Genomic DNA, 18,301 nt, shown 5'->3' with positions numbered 1-18,301 from the left:
TGTTTTTAAAATCAGCATTTTTACACATATTTAGTTTTACAAATAATATCGGTTTATGTAAGATATAATGTAAAATTAAGAATTGTACAATGTACATCAGTACAAATACAAAATAGTATTTGTTTTTATTTGCCTTAAAAAGTACAACAGATTAAACTTTCAAACTTGATTTAGATTTCAAATAACTAAAATTACTGCTTTATAAAAGTTGTAAAAATAAGCAATAAAACTACTACAATTTTTTATACTACAATGACCAGATTAAAAAACAACTTAAAGTTAACTGATTTGTTGTTTGTAAAATTTTAAATGTAATTTAAAAAAAAAATTATATGAACTTTTCGTTTGTTATATACTTTTTTATGTGCAAAAGAACGATTTTTTCATTGTAGTTTAAAATGGTACAAATATTTTAAGTTGAACAGTTTCAAACATCAATATGAAAATTATTCCTAAAAAAATACTTGTCTAAATTCAGTAAAATACTTTAAACCATTATATTAATCAATTTTCATAAATTCATACACAAGTATCTGTTCAGAGTTATACTGTTTAAAATCGTTTTCATTCATTTTAAATGAATACGAGAAACAGTAAAGATCTGGCAGTACATTGCATTTAAAACGTTTAAACCTCTAACTCTAAACCATTTTGTCTAAAGTTGTTATTTTAATATATATCCAATCTAAAATTTATCACAAGTAACAATCAATTTTAATAGATTTAAAAACTTTGAGCTGTATAAAACTAAAAATATTTAAATATAAAACTTTAGCCAATTTTTTTAAGCAACACTGTTGCAGCCATAAGTTATATAAGACGCAGATTTTTTGTGCTTACTAATACATCGCTTATTAAAATACACAGTGTTAAATTTAAGTAACTAACAGCAATTTAAAATGATTTTTTTTTGTATCAAGTACTTGTTGATGATCATTGTTTATAATACTTTCTGTCTACAACTTATATAAACATTCAAACTTTAATCACTTTATTTGCAAACGTAAGTTTTAATTCAATTTTCTTAAAGCATACTTTTTTAACATATCGTACTTAACATTAAAATTAGTAATTTAGTTTTTTTTTTTAAACTTAAGTATTCATGAAAGACTAACAGGATCTCCTTCAAAAATCTCCAAGGAAGTTTTTTACACAAACTTCATTGTCAGCAGTTTTCTCTGGAGTTTGTTGCGGCAAAATCCAGAAGCAATGACAAAAGCTGGTAAGTAAAACAACAATTGAACTATTTGTTATTTTGTTTAATTTTAAAAAGTTATGTTTACATGTTATGAAGCAGAAACGATTTCCTCCTAAAAGATCAAGGAGGCAGTTTTTCACGAACTTAAACTTCATTGACAGTTTTATCAGGAGATTGATAAGTTTGTGTTGCGACAAAATTCGTAATGACAAGGCTTTTAAGTAATAATATTATTGACTAAATGTTTTTTAAGTTAATAAAGTTCTCTAAAGCTGTGTGTTATAAAGTAGAAACTAACATGATTTCCGACAAACAACTCTAGGTAGCAGATTTTCACGTAAACTTCATTGTCAGCTGTTTCAGTTCTTGTTGAAATGTCAGTAATTTAATTTTTGTTAATGTTCTAATTGTATTGGCGAAACCAGCAAAAAATTATTTAGTTTTAAAAAAACAACTTATACATGAATTTTAATTCTACTAAAGTTTTGGTTGTTATGAAATATTAATTTTAAATGATATAACGAGAAATAGAATTATAATAAACTATAAATGTGTTATTACGTTCAATTATACTAGGAGTTGGCCGTAAAAATTACCGAACCCCAAAGTTTTTCAAATTTCAATAAATCCGACCGAGTGAAGTAACTAGCCCGCCAAAATCAGTATTACAAAAGTTGTATAAAAACTTGTATAACAATTTTAAAAACAAAACTGTAAGAATTTGACCTACAGGTTTTATGTGTACTAACAAAACTCCATATTTTTCTGTAGATTTGTTTTGTTCAAACTCTATTGAAATATCTTTTGTCAAACTATCCAAAGCTATATTTCTATTTATTTGTTTTATTTAATAGACTATTTACGGTGGTGTACGACTCGATAACCGAAATTTTCCTTAGTACACCAGGTCGTTAGACAAAACTTTTTAAGGGCTTTTTTTTATCTTTCAATAAACAATATATATATATATATATATATTTATTTATTTAAATGATGTTCATAAACAGTTGGCATTTTTTACTAGATAAATAATGATTCATTTGTATAATATAAAAGAATTAGTTCTTTTATGATTTACCAATAAGTAATTGACAACTAGTTTCATTAAAACTGCTCGATTAGCAAAGTTTAGGAAAAGTTTTATATAACAAGGCCACAAACTCTGCAATTTTTAAAATTTAAAGAAAAGGTTTAAGGCTTTGCTCAATTTTCTTATAAGGATCGGTTTTTAAATTTTGCATTTTTTTTTCAGGCATATGAACGAACAAAAAACAAAATTAATACGGAAGGGTACTTTTGCTCATTAAATGTACTATGTAGTTAATGTATAAAGGTTGAAGATAAAACTATTTTCTCCCCATCTCAGTAACAATAGTTTGAGACATTTTGCAGTACTTGCAAAAATAATCAGTGATATCAAAGGAAAACTACATTAATATCACAGTTTCACCTGACAACAAGTTTTGTAAATCAACACCCTCATAGAAAAATTCAAAACTAAAAACTCAGAAAACCTATGATACACTTAGCAAGTTAAAGTTTGTCTCAAGTAATTTTTAGTATTTCAATAGTTTCAATTTTAAAATTGTAATTTATTCTGCCCAGGGTTATAATAAACACAGAAATCTAAATACTTAACAAGTATTAATTTAAAATTTCATTCTTGAGAATTTCTTGTGAAGTAAATGGATTCGAAGAAGTGACCAATCAGAGCTATATAATTAGTATACGGCCAGATCCAAATTTAAAAAGCATTATCCGACCAGATCCGTATATTCGATCTGGTAGATTACTAATTCTAGTGCTCTGGCCTGCCATAGACTAAACTTTTCCTGTTCCGGCCAGTCTATTAAAAACGTAGCCTAACCCTAAATTATAACAAGGAAAATAGTTTTTGTTCATCCTTTATATTAAATTTTCAAATATTTATATAAATTTCATTTTCAACTTTCTGTCAAAAAGAAAACCAATTTTTAAAATGTATTTTAAATTATTCAAAAGTTAATTGTAGAGGCATTTTTTAGATTATCTGTACTTTTTTAACATTTTTCGTTTTTCTAAAATTTTTTAGAATATTAAGAAGTGCGTCCAAAAAACTTTCTTCTAAACGTATGAAAACGCATAAAGCATTTGTTATGATTGCTACACGTACAAAAATTTTAACTCTAAAGACTTGAATCTCAAATTTCTTAATTCTTATAAAGTTTACAAAAAAGTTGTTTTCAGAAGAATGAAAGTAGTGCGATGACGTTTAAAGCTATGAAGTTTTTTTTTGTCATTATACCTTTTTATATTACTTGCCACGAACCAGAAACTAAACTAAGCTCTACTAGAAAATTTTTGTTTTTGAGGTGCAACATTTGCGCCCTAATATATGTACAATACTTTAAAATTTATGAAAAAAACTATCATCTCAGAATGTTTTATTGATACTCCTATTTATAATTCTACAAGGATTAACATAATTCCATTTAAAAATTTACTGTAACGCGAGTTTAAATCGGTATAATGATAGCTGTTTTAGGTTTAATTCTATTTTAAATACTTCTTACTATATCTAATTTTTAATGTAAGAATCATAGAGTAAATATTGACAGGTTGTTTATTTATAAAAAATTGTTTGCTTTGTTTACCTGTTGAAGTTTTCCATTATAAAAAGTGACATAAATTTGGCTTGTAACTTTTCTAAATGAAAATTTAAAACAGATCATTAACACTTTTACGCTAATTTACTCATTTTATCAACCAAGTTTATTGATTTTTTTACAATTTAAATATATATTTTAATTTGTATTTTCTATACTAGATACAACTGTAAAGTTTTTTATTTTTATTCACTAGTAATAAACCATGTTTGTTAGTATAATCTATTATAAGGCCTTTGACATGTGTAGCATATTTGATTTAAACAAACATTACAAATATGAATGCTGTTTATGTAAGAAAATATAAGTAGAATGTAAAGTTTTGTTAGGATTTAAGAAAAAATTTAAAAAAAACGTTAATACAAGAATTTAAGTATCTTTTAACTTTTAAAATTGAAGGATTTTTCGTTAAAAGATTTAAATAAAAAGTACAACTTTTATATTTTTTAAACATTTTTTTTACTATTTTAATTTTAACACAAAAGTTAATACAAACCATGAGAATTAATTGTTTAGAATTAAAGAAACTTTGTTTTTGACTTTATTTTAATACCTAATACTTTAATTACTTCATTTTTTTAAGTGTAAATTTAATTGTTATACTTAGTTTACTTACTGATCAAAAGTTTAATAATAAAAACAAGCAAGTTTTAATGCATTTATTATTAGATTATGGCATCGCTAAGGTGAATAAAAACTGAGTCATCTAATTTTTGGAATACTTAACTTTTTTTTACCAGAATCCCTAACTCACTTCACGCAAACATATTAAATGTTGATATAAAAATAAAAATAAAATAGTTACAACATATAATTAAATGTTAAAAATCTTCTTTTCCTGCTGAATCAGCTTTTACTCAACTTTTTTCAGCTCATAATGACCTTTTAGTATACCAGGCCATCACCAAGCATAAACTTTTAGCCCGCGACGTATTTTTAATTTAAAATAAATTTTGCAATATAAAATAAAATGATAATTTAAAGTATTAGCGAAAACAATTTGCATTATCTTTAGAAAATGTTTATCAAAAATTATTATGTACCTGAACAATTTAATTAACAAAATTATATAAAAGTTGACTGCCTTAAATTATAAAATTGATACAAACATAAAAGGAAAAGAGTAGCGTTTTAATTTTTTTTTTTGAGTTCGTAACCATGTAACCGCTTGGTAGCGGTTTAGAGTTGTTTCTAATTAGGGGTTTTTTCTGACTTGTTTACTTCTTGAAGCTGTACCGCGTGAGCGGTAATTGTCTTTTTTTACTTTCTTTTTTTGTTTTCAAGCGAGTATAAATTAAGAATATCGCGTAATTAGTGCAGTTCAGTTTTTTTTAGTCTCTACTTCATTGAGGGTCTGAACTCAGTGCAGCTTTTTGCTGCACTTAAGTTTTAATGGTTTCAATCTTGTTGTCAATACTTTTTGAATTTGGTTTAAACATGTAGTGTTTAGTTTCTGTTATTCTAGTGTAATGTTGTGCAGTTTTTTATCATCTTTTCATTTCGCATTTCATTGTAAATATATTCATGATCACAAATTCGAACTCAATTTAAATTAAGTAACTGATTTATTAAACATTTAATAAATAGTAAGTAATTCATCTTAGTTTATTTAAGTCAATTATGATATAAGCGTTATCTTGGGGACTTCTACTTTATATAAGTTAGAGCGCACGTTGCGTATTAAACCAGGCCAAAAATAGTTATATAAGTAGAACCTCTTACGAGATGGCGACATGATGACCCGGACGTCCAGTTATTTATAGCTGGAATCGAACACAGTTACCTTCATTAAAATTTTTTACGTTTTGTAGATGGTGATTTGAAAACAGAGTAAAATAAACCTTATTTAATAATATTATAAATTCGATAAATTTAAGGGCATTTATTTAACCAAGTCATCTGGTCTGTAAAGTTTTAAAAATGAGTTTAAAATTTCTAGTTGGAAAAACAACTAAGTAGTTCGAGTTTGTGAGAGATTTGTGTTGTTTTTTGCAAAAAGTAATTAGCTTTATTGTGTTTAATTTTATGTTAAAGTGGTTTGGGAAAAGCTAATGGACATGTGTTAGAACTAAAATGTATTTGTTGTGTAGATATTATTGCAATTCATTGTTGAAGCGTTTTTCAAAATGAGTTTTAAACTTGTATGAGCAAGTTTAAACAAAAGTTTGTCTTGTTTTCAAGTTGTTTCGCGTTTTGTCAAATTAATTAAATATCGTTCAATCGTTTTAAACATTTTATTAAAAATTAAAATGAAGCTAAAGGCTTCTAATAATAAAACTTTCTTATAACAAAAAGAGTTTTAAACGTCTATAAAAGTTAGCAACTGTAAAGTTTAATTGTTTTGTTTTCAAACAACCGTTTAATTTGAACTATAATGGATAATAAACTTTTTAAACTGCATGTAAAAACATTGTTGTTTTTTCGTTCGTCCTTGTAAAAGTATTTGTATGAGGTTATTAAAACTTGTTTTCGAGTGCATAATCGGTTAATGAAGTGAAATTTCTTAAGTTTATTAAACTTAATTTAGTTTTATATTTAGCAACAATGTTATGTTCAAACTTTAAACTATAATATTTAAAGTTTTTTTTTTACAATGACCTTGTTAATTGCTTGTAACAAACTTTATTGGCTTGTTTTTTGTTGTTATACACTTCAGCTTACTTATAAAAACACAATTTTAATAAGGTCATTTGAGCTATTAATATCTTATTAAACATTTAAACGCTAACAACAACTTTGTTTTTAGCTTTCTTAGAATGTTAAAGTTTTATAAATTAATATAAAGTTCAGGAGCTATATATTTTTACGAAACAAATTTAAGCTTTTGAAATGAATATAATTGTTTGTTTTGTCAACTAACTCATGTTGAATGTGAAATGTTTTTAATATACTAAAAGTTTTTATAATGAATAATTAGTTTAAACTGAAGCTATAAATGTTTTTTAAGTTTCTTATAAACATACTTAAAAGTACTTGAAAATACTTGAAATAGTATTTTCTTTATATTTTTGCTTGAACTTTAATTGCACTTTCGCACGAACGGCTCGAGAAACGAATCGGCGAGGAGCGGTAGAGGAGACGTATGAACGAGGAGATGAAAGAGGAGATGTATGAAGAGACGGATCAGAGGATTCCGTGGCGCCAAGAGACCGTTGGGTGAGGCGAGGAGACGGATCGGCGTGGACCGGTCAGACGACGAGGAGATGTGCAGGAGCGGAGCGAGTTCCGGCGGCAAGGAGATTTTTTGAACTGTCTACATTTTTCTGTTATTTAAGTCTTAATGTGTTCTAACTAACTCTTAAGTTTTATAAACGATGTTGATTTGATTGGTAAATGTTTTTAGCATATAAATATCTTCTAGCATTTAAGTTCTATTTTGATGTATATATATTTTTATTTTTTTTTTGTCAACCGATGGTTTAAAGCTTTAACAGTTACATTTAAACATTTTGACACTTAAACATAATTTTAACTGATTTCTAAGCATCTTCTTAACGTAACACTTGAAGTAAAGTTAAAAAAATTAAGAAAATACCCCACACCGAAGTTTTTTACACCGGTTTTAATTAAGAGTGTCTTTTGTCTGTGTAATCGTTCTCTTGTCAGAATCTAAAAGTTTTCATCTAAAGTTTTTTAAAGTTTTACGACTTGTTAGCAAAGTAAAGTTAATGTTTTTTCTAAACCGTAGCTGAAACTCCAATTTGACCGTTTTAGGAGTGAAAATGTAACCGCTTGGTAGCGGTTTAGAGTTGTTTATAATTAGGGGTTTTTTCTGACTCGTTTACTTCTTGAAGCTGTACCGCGTGAGCGGTAATTGTCTTTTTTTACTTTCTTTTTTTGTTTTCAAGCGAGTATAAATTAAGAATATCGCGTAATTAGTGCAGTTCAGTTTTTCTAGTCTCTACTTGATTGAGTGGTCTGAACTCAGTGCAGCTTTTTGCTGCACTTAAGTTTTAATGGTTTCAATCTTGTTGAAAGGATTTCGATTTTAGAATGTTTTTTAGTTTGGTTTAAACATGTAGTGTTTAGTTTCTGTTATTCTAGTGTAATGTTGCGCAGTTTTTTTATCATTCTTTCGTTTCGCATTTCATTGTAAATATATTCATGATCACAAATTCGAACTCAATTTAAATTAAGTAACTGATTTATCAAATATTTAGTAAATGGTAAGTAATTCATTTTAGTTTATTCAAGTCAATTATAATTTAAGCGTTATCTTGGGGACTTCTACTTTATATAAGTTAGAGCGCACGTTGCGTATTAAACCAGGCCAAAAATAGTTATATAAGTAGAACCTTTACGAGATGGCGACAACCAAATTTTAGTTTTACCATATCACCATAACTATTTTAACCATAACACCATATTACTTTTAAATGAATCTTACTAAAGTCAATATTAAAACGTAATCCATATGCACTTACGTACCTGTATACTATTAATAGACAAAAATGTTTTATTTTAAAACAACTTGTTCGAAGAAAAATCGGAAAAAGCTCTAAAGCAAACACTTACAACCAATTTTTAACTAAATAACTTACATTTTGGAGTAGCATTAGTCTTAAAATAAAGAAAAAAAACAGATATGAGTTAAACAATATCAATATCAATAAGCACGATAAGTACTAAGGAAAAGGTGTTCCTTGTTTTAGATAAGAATCGTAAAAATTAAAATAAATAGTACGCTTTTTAAACTAGTAAAAAAAAATCTTATTTTGTTAAATTGTCTATTTCAATTTGTTTTATTGTTACTAAGTATTAAAAATTATTAACTTGTTTATCTGGAATAATTAAAATCACTTTGTTTATAGATTATCTTAACTATTTGATTATTACAAGAACTTTTGCTTTAATTAATTCTTATAATATACTGTGTACTTTATGCAAAATTTAATGCTTACTCAATCATACAGTTACCTTGTCGATGTACTGTTTTGTAGTTAATTATACACTGTATGAATAATAACATTAAAAGAAAAATTGTAAAATTTAAACCAATTCAGTAAGTAGTTATATTAAAACTAAAAGTTAAATGTACTAACTAAATTATAAGAAATTATTTTGTAATTTGCAAAACGGAGTGAATTATTTTAATTTCAAAACAAAGTTTTGTGTAATATATTGTTAAGTGTTTTTTTTCTAAAAAACAATAAGTTATTTAAGTTATGCTGTGAAGTTTAAAGTTTCTAGACAGAAGTAATTTAAAAAAGAATTAATTTACTTCACAGAATATCCCAAAAAGATTCATTAATGGTTTTACTGTAAATTTTAATAGTTGATATATTAATAGAAATGGTAAAATAAAAAATTGTGCTCATATTTTAGATGTTAAATTAAAATTTTAAACAATCAAAGAAAATCATTTTCTATAAGTACATATAGCAAAATAAGTAGCAGAATTTTCCCAGATGATATAGAGTAACTGAACTAAAACTAAATATTGATATTATTTCCTAAAAAATTAAAGTGTAAGTATAAGTGATAATATTTACATTTAAATATAACTCTTTTAGTGCTCAATTAGAGTTTAAATACAAAAGAAGTATATAGCATGTTGTAAGCATTATTACAAAGGTTATAAGTTGCAAGAAAAAAACTTTATTTTATATTGTTATTATATTTTGGTTTTACCATTGTTAGTATAAAAGTATTTGAAATAAAATCCCCTTTTATAACGTTTGCAATTTGTCACTCTGAGATAAGATTCAGCTACAAGACTTTCAATTACTTATTTAACTCACAATAAAAAAGTAAATTTTAATTACACTAAAGACTAGTAAACTAAAATAATTTTAATGGTATATGATTTAAGTTTTTGTTATTTTCGTCAATCAGCTTTAATTTAAAACATTTTCGTCTATAGTCTTTACCTTCGTGTAATTTTTATAAAATAGCATTTAGCAATATTTAGAAATAGCAAATATGACAATAACATGATTACATGATAATTAAGCTAATAATTTTTCTAGATAACACAAAAAGTTTTATATACATGTAAAGTGTAAACATATGTTCTTAAACTTCTACTGTAATACTTTATTTAACTTTTCATATATAATGAAAGATGAAATTAGGTTAATACTAATATTTCTACTATTTTAAACTGTAAATTTAAAAGAAATATATATCAATTTACAATATATTGTTATTACATTATAAAAGTATTTTTTTTTAGTACAAGCGAATAGTTTTCAAAGGCAACAATTTCGAAAAAAAAAATCTTACTTTTCGAACTTTGGTTTTCAAATCTCTATAATTTCTTACCAGAACTTTAACTTTCACATTTGTTTAAGTTTCATTTACATAGAGTTGTGATAATAAAAAGCTATTTTTTACAGCTATTTTTTTGTTTTGATTTCATTAAATATAGATATTTATCTGTTAAAAAATTAAAGGCTAAAACTTAACTATTCTTTAACTAATTAAGTATACTATTGTTGTCATATTTGTCAGATAAATCAATTTACTTTTTACAACTCAGTTAAAGTCATGGCAAACGTACAATTGTTTACTACCTGTAAAAACTATTTTTTTTTAATGTTAGTAAAATAAAAATTAAAAAAACAATATTTTTTGTTGGAAAATTATGTTATAAACTTTTCAAAACTATTATTTACTGGTCTTTTTACTCTTAAACAAAAATTTTATTTTTGACTTTAACGTATAAATAAAAACGATAAATGTCTTAAAAAAATTTAAAAAAACTGAACCCAAATCATTTAAGTGTTTTTAAAACAAAAGTAGTTTAGATTATTAGTTAAAGGACCTTTAAAAAATGTAACAAATTGCGCAAGTTTTTGAAAAAAAATTGGAAATATAAAGAAAAATACTATAAAAAAATTTACAATTTTTTTCTTGATTATTGTATCGCCGTGCAAATACAACAATGTAATGCCATCTAAAAAGTGCTGCTTTCAAAAGTGATTCCGTTTAAAAACATTGTCTCGCAAAAACGTTGCCGTGCAAAAATGTCGCCGTGCAACTGAAATATGTAATGCTGTGCAAAAGTGTTACTGTGCAAAAGCGACGCCCTTGAAAAATACTCGCCTTGCAAAAGTATCCACTCGTGCAAGAGTGACCCTGCGTGCAAAAGTGAAGCTCAGGCAAAATCCTCTTAAAAGTTATCCGTTCCTATTTATTACAACTGAATTGCGATTCCGACCACTGTAAATTTGAATGGCTTTTATTTGAATAATTCTTATAAAAGTAAATTTATAATTGTTTATGGTTTAATACCTGTGTTTAAAAGAGGTTTGACGAAAGTTGGAATTAAAAATAGTTTACAATGTAATAATACTACCCATAAATACGAGCTTTAACTATCTTAAAACAAATCAAAAACTACGAATTAACAGTACTATATCGATAAAGTAGATTTTTTTTAATCTGCGGAGTGCGGTGCGGACCAAATAAATCGTAGGCTTATTATTTCTTACGGGACGATTATATTACATTTATACTATCTTTTATATCAGTTAGTTTTTAAAATCTGGATAACCTAAGTATAGCTTATGTTTAGTAATGGTATCTTAATTTTATGTGTAATTATAAACTTATCAAAGTAGAACAACAAAAAAATTAACAAAATGCTTTGAAACTTTTATTTTATTGAGTGTTTAAATCATTAAAGTCTTAAGTTTATAAGCTTTAATCCTTTTTGATTTCAATTGGAAGTATATTAATCACAAAAAGTCTGAACTTTGATTTTATTTAATTACAATTATAAATAGTTTAATTAAAATTGTTCATTAATTTACTTTGCTCCAAGTTAATAGATATCAATGCTTTTGTTTTTTTATTTTCACTTAATTGATGGAAGGAATTTAGTCGAAAAAAAAGTAGTTTAGCTCGACATTAATTTGATTTAAGTTGATACCAATGAAAATTAAACGCAGATTAAAAAAGAGCGTTAAATGTTTTAATCCGTAGTCCGAATTATTCCCTGAGTTACAATTTTAAGACTAAAAACCGTTTTAGCAAATTTCAAAAGTTGAAAATTAAGCCAATCAGAGCTCTTTTTCTTGCTGTTATGCCAAACAATAATATTTGAAATTCAAAATGTAATCTTACTCAATATAATTTTACTTATGGTTGCTAATGATATTTTTTTAAGTCAAAACTTCAAAAAAGAGTCAACCAAAATCTTTACTAAAATCATGGTGACTCAATCAAATCACCTTAAAATCTGAAGTAAAAAAAATAGGTAAATAAATATGCAAAAATTTGAATTTGATATGTTTTGTAGAAACAGTTTGAAAAACAAAATTTTGAACAAGAAACGATGCCTGGACTTCTAATTATTTTCCCACAAGATGAAGTGGATAATAGAGGAAATGAATATTATATTAGATTTATTAATACATAATTCATTTAAGGATTTTTTTATAAGTTTCAACACCAATACTTTAGGGTATAATGGAAAAAAACACTTTTTTTGTAATTTTATTTTATTTTATATAATTTTAAAATAAGTTACAAGATGCTTTTTAGAGATTATAAAAGTTCAAAATAGTTTTTGAGATATGATGGTCAAAGTTGGAGGCAACAATAGGTTCCTTATGGGAGGCACAAACTAAAACTGCAAAAATAGACTATTTAAATAAAAATCTATCTTCTCCTACGTTTATTAAAATAACTACCTCAAATTTTCAGGAAATGTTCCTTGCAATATTTATAAGATTATGTTGGAACAAAATTGAAAAAATTGAATTATTTGTTTGCTGTTTTAGTTTGTGCCTCCCATAAAGAACCTCCAACTTTGGCCTGCTATATCTCAAAAACAATTTTGAATTTCAAATTATTAAAAAGCACCTTTTAGCTTAGTAAAAATTCTATAAAATAAGACCAATATGTGAAAAAAGTGAAAACCCCCCTATGCCCTTAACTGTGTTAAATGCTTTAGCTAACTCCAAAAATACAGAGAAATTTATAATTTTTTTCTCATTAGCCTCAATTAACCTGTCAACAATCTGATTCACAGGTAGTTCAGTCGTACTATTTTCTTTAAACCCATATAATTTCTCAAATGTACCTAGTCAAATAAAGAGAAATAGGTGAGTAATTATTAATGTAATATTTTTAACCAGATTTATAAATTGGAATTACCTCATCAAATTTAAGCAAACCAGGAAACACATTATACTCTAGACATTTATTATACAATTTAGAAAAATACAGGGTTCGTGCGCGTCAGGCTAAATCAGGCTAAGTCAGGCTAAATCAGTTTTTTGAAAAAAATTCAAAAACGTCAGGCTAAATCAGTATTTTTATTTAAAAATTTGAGAATCTCAGTTTTTCTCAGTTCAAATGCTTGAAAATTTTTGATTAAAAAAATTGAGAAATCTTTTTAAGATCAAATTGGGATGTGAATTTATTTCTAAATAAAGATTAAGTTACTAAAGACAAAATCAGTCAGTGTTTGTAAAAAAAAATGCTTAAAACCTTTTGTTGAATCTTAATTTTTTTTTAAGAATCTTCATTATTTTATTTTGAGTAGATTATTTACGTCATAATTATGAAAATTCATTATAAAAATACAGTTTAAACATTACAGTTTAGTTCAACAACTTTGCTGTTTGTTTAAATTTGTTTACATCAGCTATTTTTTCAGATCTTGATTGGTTGAACTATTTTAATTTCTAGTTTAAAAGCTTTATACCAAATATTTTTTAGATTAAAACTCTTAACAGTTAATTCATATATTTTACTGTTTGTTTAAAGTTATTAGAGATAATCACAACACTAAAACTTAAATTTAGGATATAAGTACTAAGTTTTGTGGGAGTACAATTTTTAGGTACAATTCATTTTTCTTTACAAGAACAAAATATTAAAGTTTTTTTTAAATTTAAGTGTAAGCTTTTTAAATCTGATATGACATCAACAATCACTATATTTATTTAGAGTTTAGAATTTATAATTATGTATCAAGTTTAAGTATTAGTCAAAATAGTATAATAAACATTTTTTACTTATTTTAATACTCGTGTTTAAGCATTTCATTTTAAATTTTAATAAAACACTACAATGCACGTCGTTTTATAATAAATCTTCTGGTTATAATGTTTTTAATTAGTGCTTAATTAAATTAAACAATTGTGTTTAGTAATATATATTAAATTTTTACACTAGTAATAAATTATATATATCACTTATTTTAAAACTTATCAATGAATATGTTATATAAAGAGCATAGGGGAGAAAATCACCTTTTTCACAATTTAGTCTTATTTTATTGTTGTAACTAAGCTATGAGTTGCTTTTTATAGATTTTTAAAGCTCAAAATATTTTTGAGATAAAGCTGGTTGAAGTCAGATACTACAATAGTACTAATCAAGGCCTTCCAATACTTACAATGACTTCTAAAGGGTATTTTCCTTACTTTGAAAAAATGTCAGGCTAAATTGGTCTCAGTCAGGCTAAATGAAAAAAATTTCGCGCACAAACCCTGAAAATAAGAAAAAATATTTTTGCACTGAGGTTCACAAAACGAATACCAGAGAGATTAAATTGAACACTTTTATTTGTATTTATAGTTTAGATACTTCTGAATCTCATAATCAAAAAATTATATTTCAAAAAAGTTACTTATCAATAACAAAAAGTAAATTGTGTGGCATAATGGTGTAGGGGTGCTTATAATGGATTGAAAACTTTAAGCTGTATTTTGCAAGTTTGAAGCCCAGTGGTCAACACATATGCAATTAACTTCTGAGATAATGTTATCAAAGTTAGTGAACCAAAAAGTCAAAATTTGTCAAAAATATAAACCTCTATAGTTTCTGAGCAATTGTTTTTATTGTTTTTTGAACTACACAAATTAAGTACTCAACAAGTTTAATCCAAGGACCTTGTGAATAAATTACATTTTGTTTATTGAGTTATGCAACAGCATACAGTTTAATGGACAAAACTTTTAGTCTGTATAAGTTTTGTTTGTATCTTACCCGTGATTATTTTGAAATTAACAAAAACAATTGATTATTTGTTATATTATGGTCATATTTGTTATTTAGTCTTAACTTTACTTCTTACAAATAGTTGGTATCATTAAGGAATATTTTTTTAACAAATTCAAAGTAAATTACTAATATAGAAAGTTTTTAAACATATTTATATACCATTTGCAACTTATTATTAAGGGCATAGGGGGTCTAACATTTTTTTATATCAAAAATAACATTAGATTTCATATGAAAGCTTGAAGTACAAAATACAAGCCAGTTTTTAAAGAATTAAAAGATATTGTTTAACTTTTGAGGTATTGTAATTTTATGAAAAGTTTCCAATAAAAACATATGGAACGTAAATTTTTGGGGTCAATTTTCTCAAAAATTTGAAAAAGCACCAAAAATATATATTCTCTTTCATTTTTTGAGCTAGAGACCTTAAACTTTCAGGAAAAATTTCTTTTATAGTTTGAAAGACTTTAAATGTTCGGTATTAAAAAAAAACTTGATTGAAAAAAAAATAGATGGTTTTTTTTTGAATAAAAATTTTATTTTACAGAAAAAAAACTTGTGCATTCAATTATTTTTAAATCTAATAATAAATATTCTGTAAAAATTTGAAGAAGATTGCTTGAAAAATAAAGGAGGAGATATATTTTTAGTGAAATGTTCTTTTTTTGCGTTTTTAGTTTGCGAATTTCATTATGACCAATTTTGATTGCTAATATCTCAAAATAAATGAAAAATATAAATTTTTCCAAGTGGTTAAATATGTCTGGTAGCTTGGATAAAACTCCATAAAATAAGATCAACTTGTAAAAATCAAGGTGGACCCCTCCCCTCTTATGACCTTAACAGATTACTCATTTCATTTTATATTTATTTCACAAAGCTGTTCAAAACTATACTAACTTCATTTTTAAGTGGTAAATGTTAAAAGAATTTGATAAACTTTTATAAGTAAACAGTTTAAAAAATAAATTTAAATTATGACGTATGAATAAATTCAAATAAATACATTTTTTAAAGATTTAGGAAGTAAAACTAAAGTAAAGATATTTTAGTTTATAAATTGTTAATAACATTGCTTTTTCATTTAATGCTATTTGCCTATTTAACTTAGGTTGCTCTTCCTCAAATAATATTCATAACTATCATGTATCAAAATTTTAAAAATTCATTTAACATTTACCACTTGAAAATGAAACTAGTATAGTTTTGAAAAGCTTTGTGAAATAAAATAAAAATAAAACGAGTAGTTTGTTAATAATAAGTTTAAGTAATTGCTTTTCAATAGAGTAGTAAGTTTTGAATTTGTTTTTTCAAAAAAAAAAGTTTATTTTTAAATGGTATTTAAAATTTATTTTCCACTTGTTGTGTCTGTAATGTTTTACAAAACTAAGTTATTTTGATTTTTTTTTTTTACAAAAAGTATGTTACTTAAGTATTTTACTGTGCTTTAAACTTTAAGATTATAGCTAATGATTTTTTTAAAATCAAATGTTAAAAATTGCTTTAAGTTATTGGAGGAGGAAATAGATTTTTAGTAATTTTTAAAAAATTTAAAAAATTACTTTTGAAAATTTCCAAGTCCATACTGCTGTATCAGATTTCTTTTTACATAACTTGTTATATCTCAAAGGTTAATTAGTTTTTTTTCTGTAAAGACAATCTTATAGTATTTACTCTAAGCTTTGAAATAAAAGCCAATGGTTTTTTTTGTAAAAAAAAGTTGGACTCCCCTATGCCCTTAAATTAAAAACAGAAAAAAGTCTAAAATTTTATAGACCAATGGTTTTAAGGGCATAGGGGGGTAAACACCCTTTTTTGGTTTTTGATTATATGTTATATAGTTTTTACTAAGCTACAAGACACTTTTTACAGATTTAAAAAATTTCAAAATATTTTTTGAGATATAGCCGGTTAAGGTCGGAGGCAACAATAGGATCCTTATGGGAGGCGCAAAGTAAAACAACTAATAACTAGAAATCACTAAAAATCTATCTCCTTCTACGTTTTTTGAAATAACTACCTCAAATTTTCAGGAAATGTTCCTTGCAGTATTTAGAAAATTCTGTCAGAACAGAATTTTAAAAAATCAACACTTTACTTTTTACTTTTTATATGAATTTTTTAATTAAAAAAAAATCCTTCTGACAGAATTTTCTAAGTATATCAAGGAACATTTCCTGAAAATTATCTCAAAAAATGTAGGAGAAGATAGATTTTTATTGAAATAGTCTATTTTTGCTGTTTTAGTTTGCACCTTCCATAAGGAACCTATTGTTGGCTACGACTTTAACCGGCTATATCTCAAAAACTATTTAGAATTTTTAAAATCTGTTAAAAGCATTTTGTAGCTTAGTAAAAACTATATAAAATAAGATCAAAACCCAAAAAAGTGTGTTTACCCCCCTATGCCCTTGATTAAATAAGTTTGGATTAATTAAACAAATTGGAGTAAAATAAATTCACAAAAAACTAACAAAAAGTTTAATTTTTTTTTACCAATCTGTTACTTCTTATGTTAAAACAAACATTTTCTTAAAATTTTGAGTGAACTGCTAACAAAAGAGATATACTTTAAATGAATCTTTCAAAAATTCCAAAAAATCAGCTATTAAGGGCATAGGGGGGGTAAACACCCTTTTTTGGTTTTTGATCTTATCTTATAAAGTTTTTACTAAGCTACAAGATGCTTTTTACAGATTTAAAAAATTCAAAATAATTTTTGAGATATAGCCGGTCAAAGTCGGAGGCAACAATAGGATCCTTATGGGAGGCGCAAACTAAAACGGCAAAAATAGACTATTTAACAAAAAATCTATCTTCTCCTACGTTTTTTGAGATAACTACCTCAAACTTTCAGGAAATGTTTCTTGATACATTTAGAAAATTCTGTCGGAAGGAATTTTTAAAAAATTAAAAAATAAAAATTTTATATAAAAAATAAACAAAAAAAAACAGTTTTTTTTTTGTTTTTCTGTTATAAAATTTTTATTTTTTAATTTTTTAAAATTCTATTCCGACAGAATTTTCTAAATACTGCAAGGAACATTTCCTGAAAATTTGAGGTAGTTATCTCAAAAAACGTAGGAGAAGATAGATTTTTAGTGATTTCTAGTTATTTGCCGTTTTAGTTTGCGCCTCCCATAAGGATCCTATTGTTGCCTCCGACTTTGACCGGCTATATCTCAAAAACTATTTTGAATTTTTTAAATCTGTAAAAAGCATCTTGTAGCTTAGTAAAAACTATATAAAATAAGATCAAAAACCAAAAAAGGGTGTTTACCCCCCCCCCTATGCCCTTAATTTCAATATCAATATTTAATACTTGTTTTATTTTTATTTGTGTGTTTTTGTTTAACAAAACCTTATAGCTTTGATGACATTTGTTTTTTTTTGTTCTTAAAGAAGTATCTTATAGTATATCCTCTAAGCTCTTAAATAATGGCAAATATTAATTTTGGTAAGAAAGGTGTTGGACCCTCTTATGGCCATAGCTAAA

Source organism: Thalia democratica, chromosome 6 (genome assembly GCF_965202585.1).
Source record: "Thalia democratica chromosome 6, ktThaDemo2.hap1.1, whole genome shotgun sequence".
Taxonomy (NCBI): Eukaryota; Metazoa; Chordata; class Thaliacea; order Salpida; family Salpidae; genus Thalia; species Thalia democratica.
Note: the sequence above shows the minus strand (reverse complement) of the source record.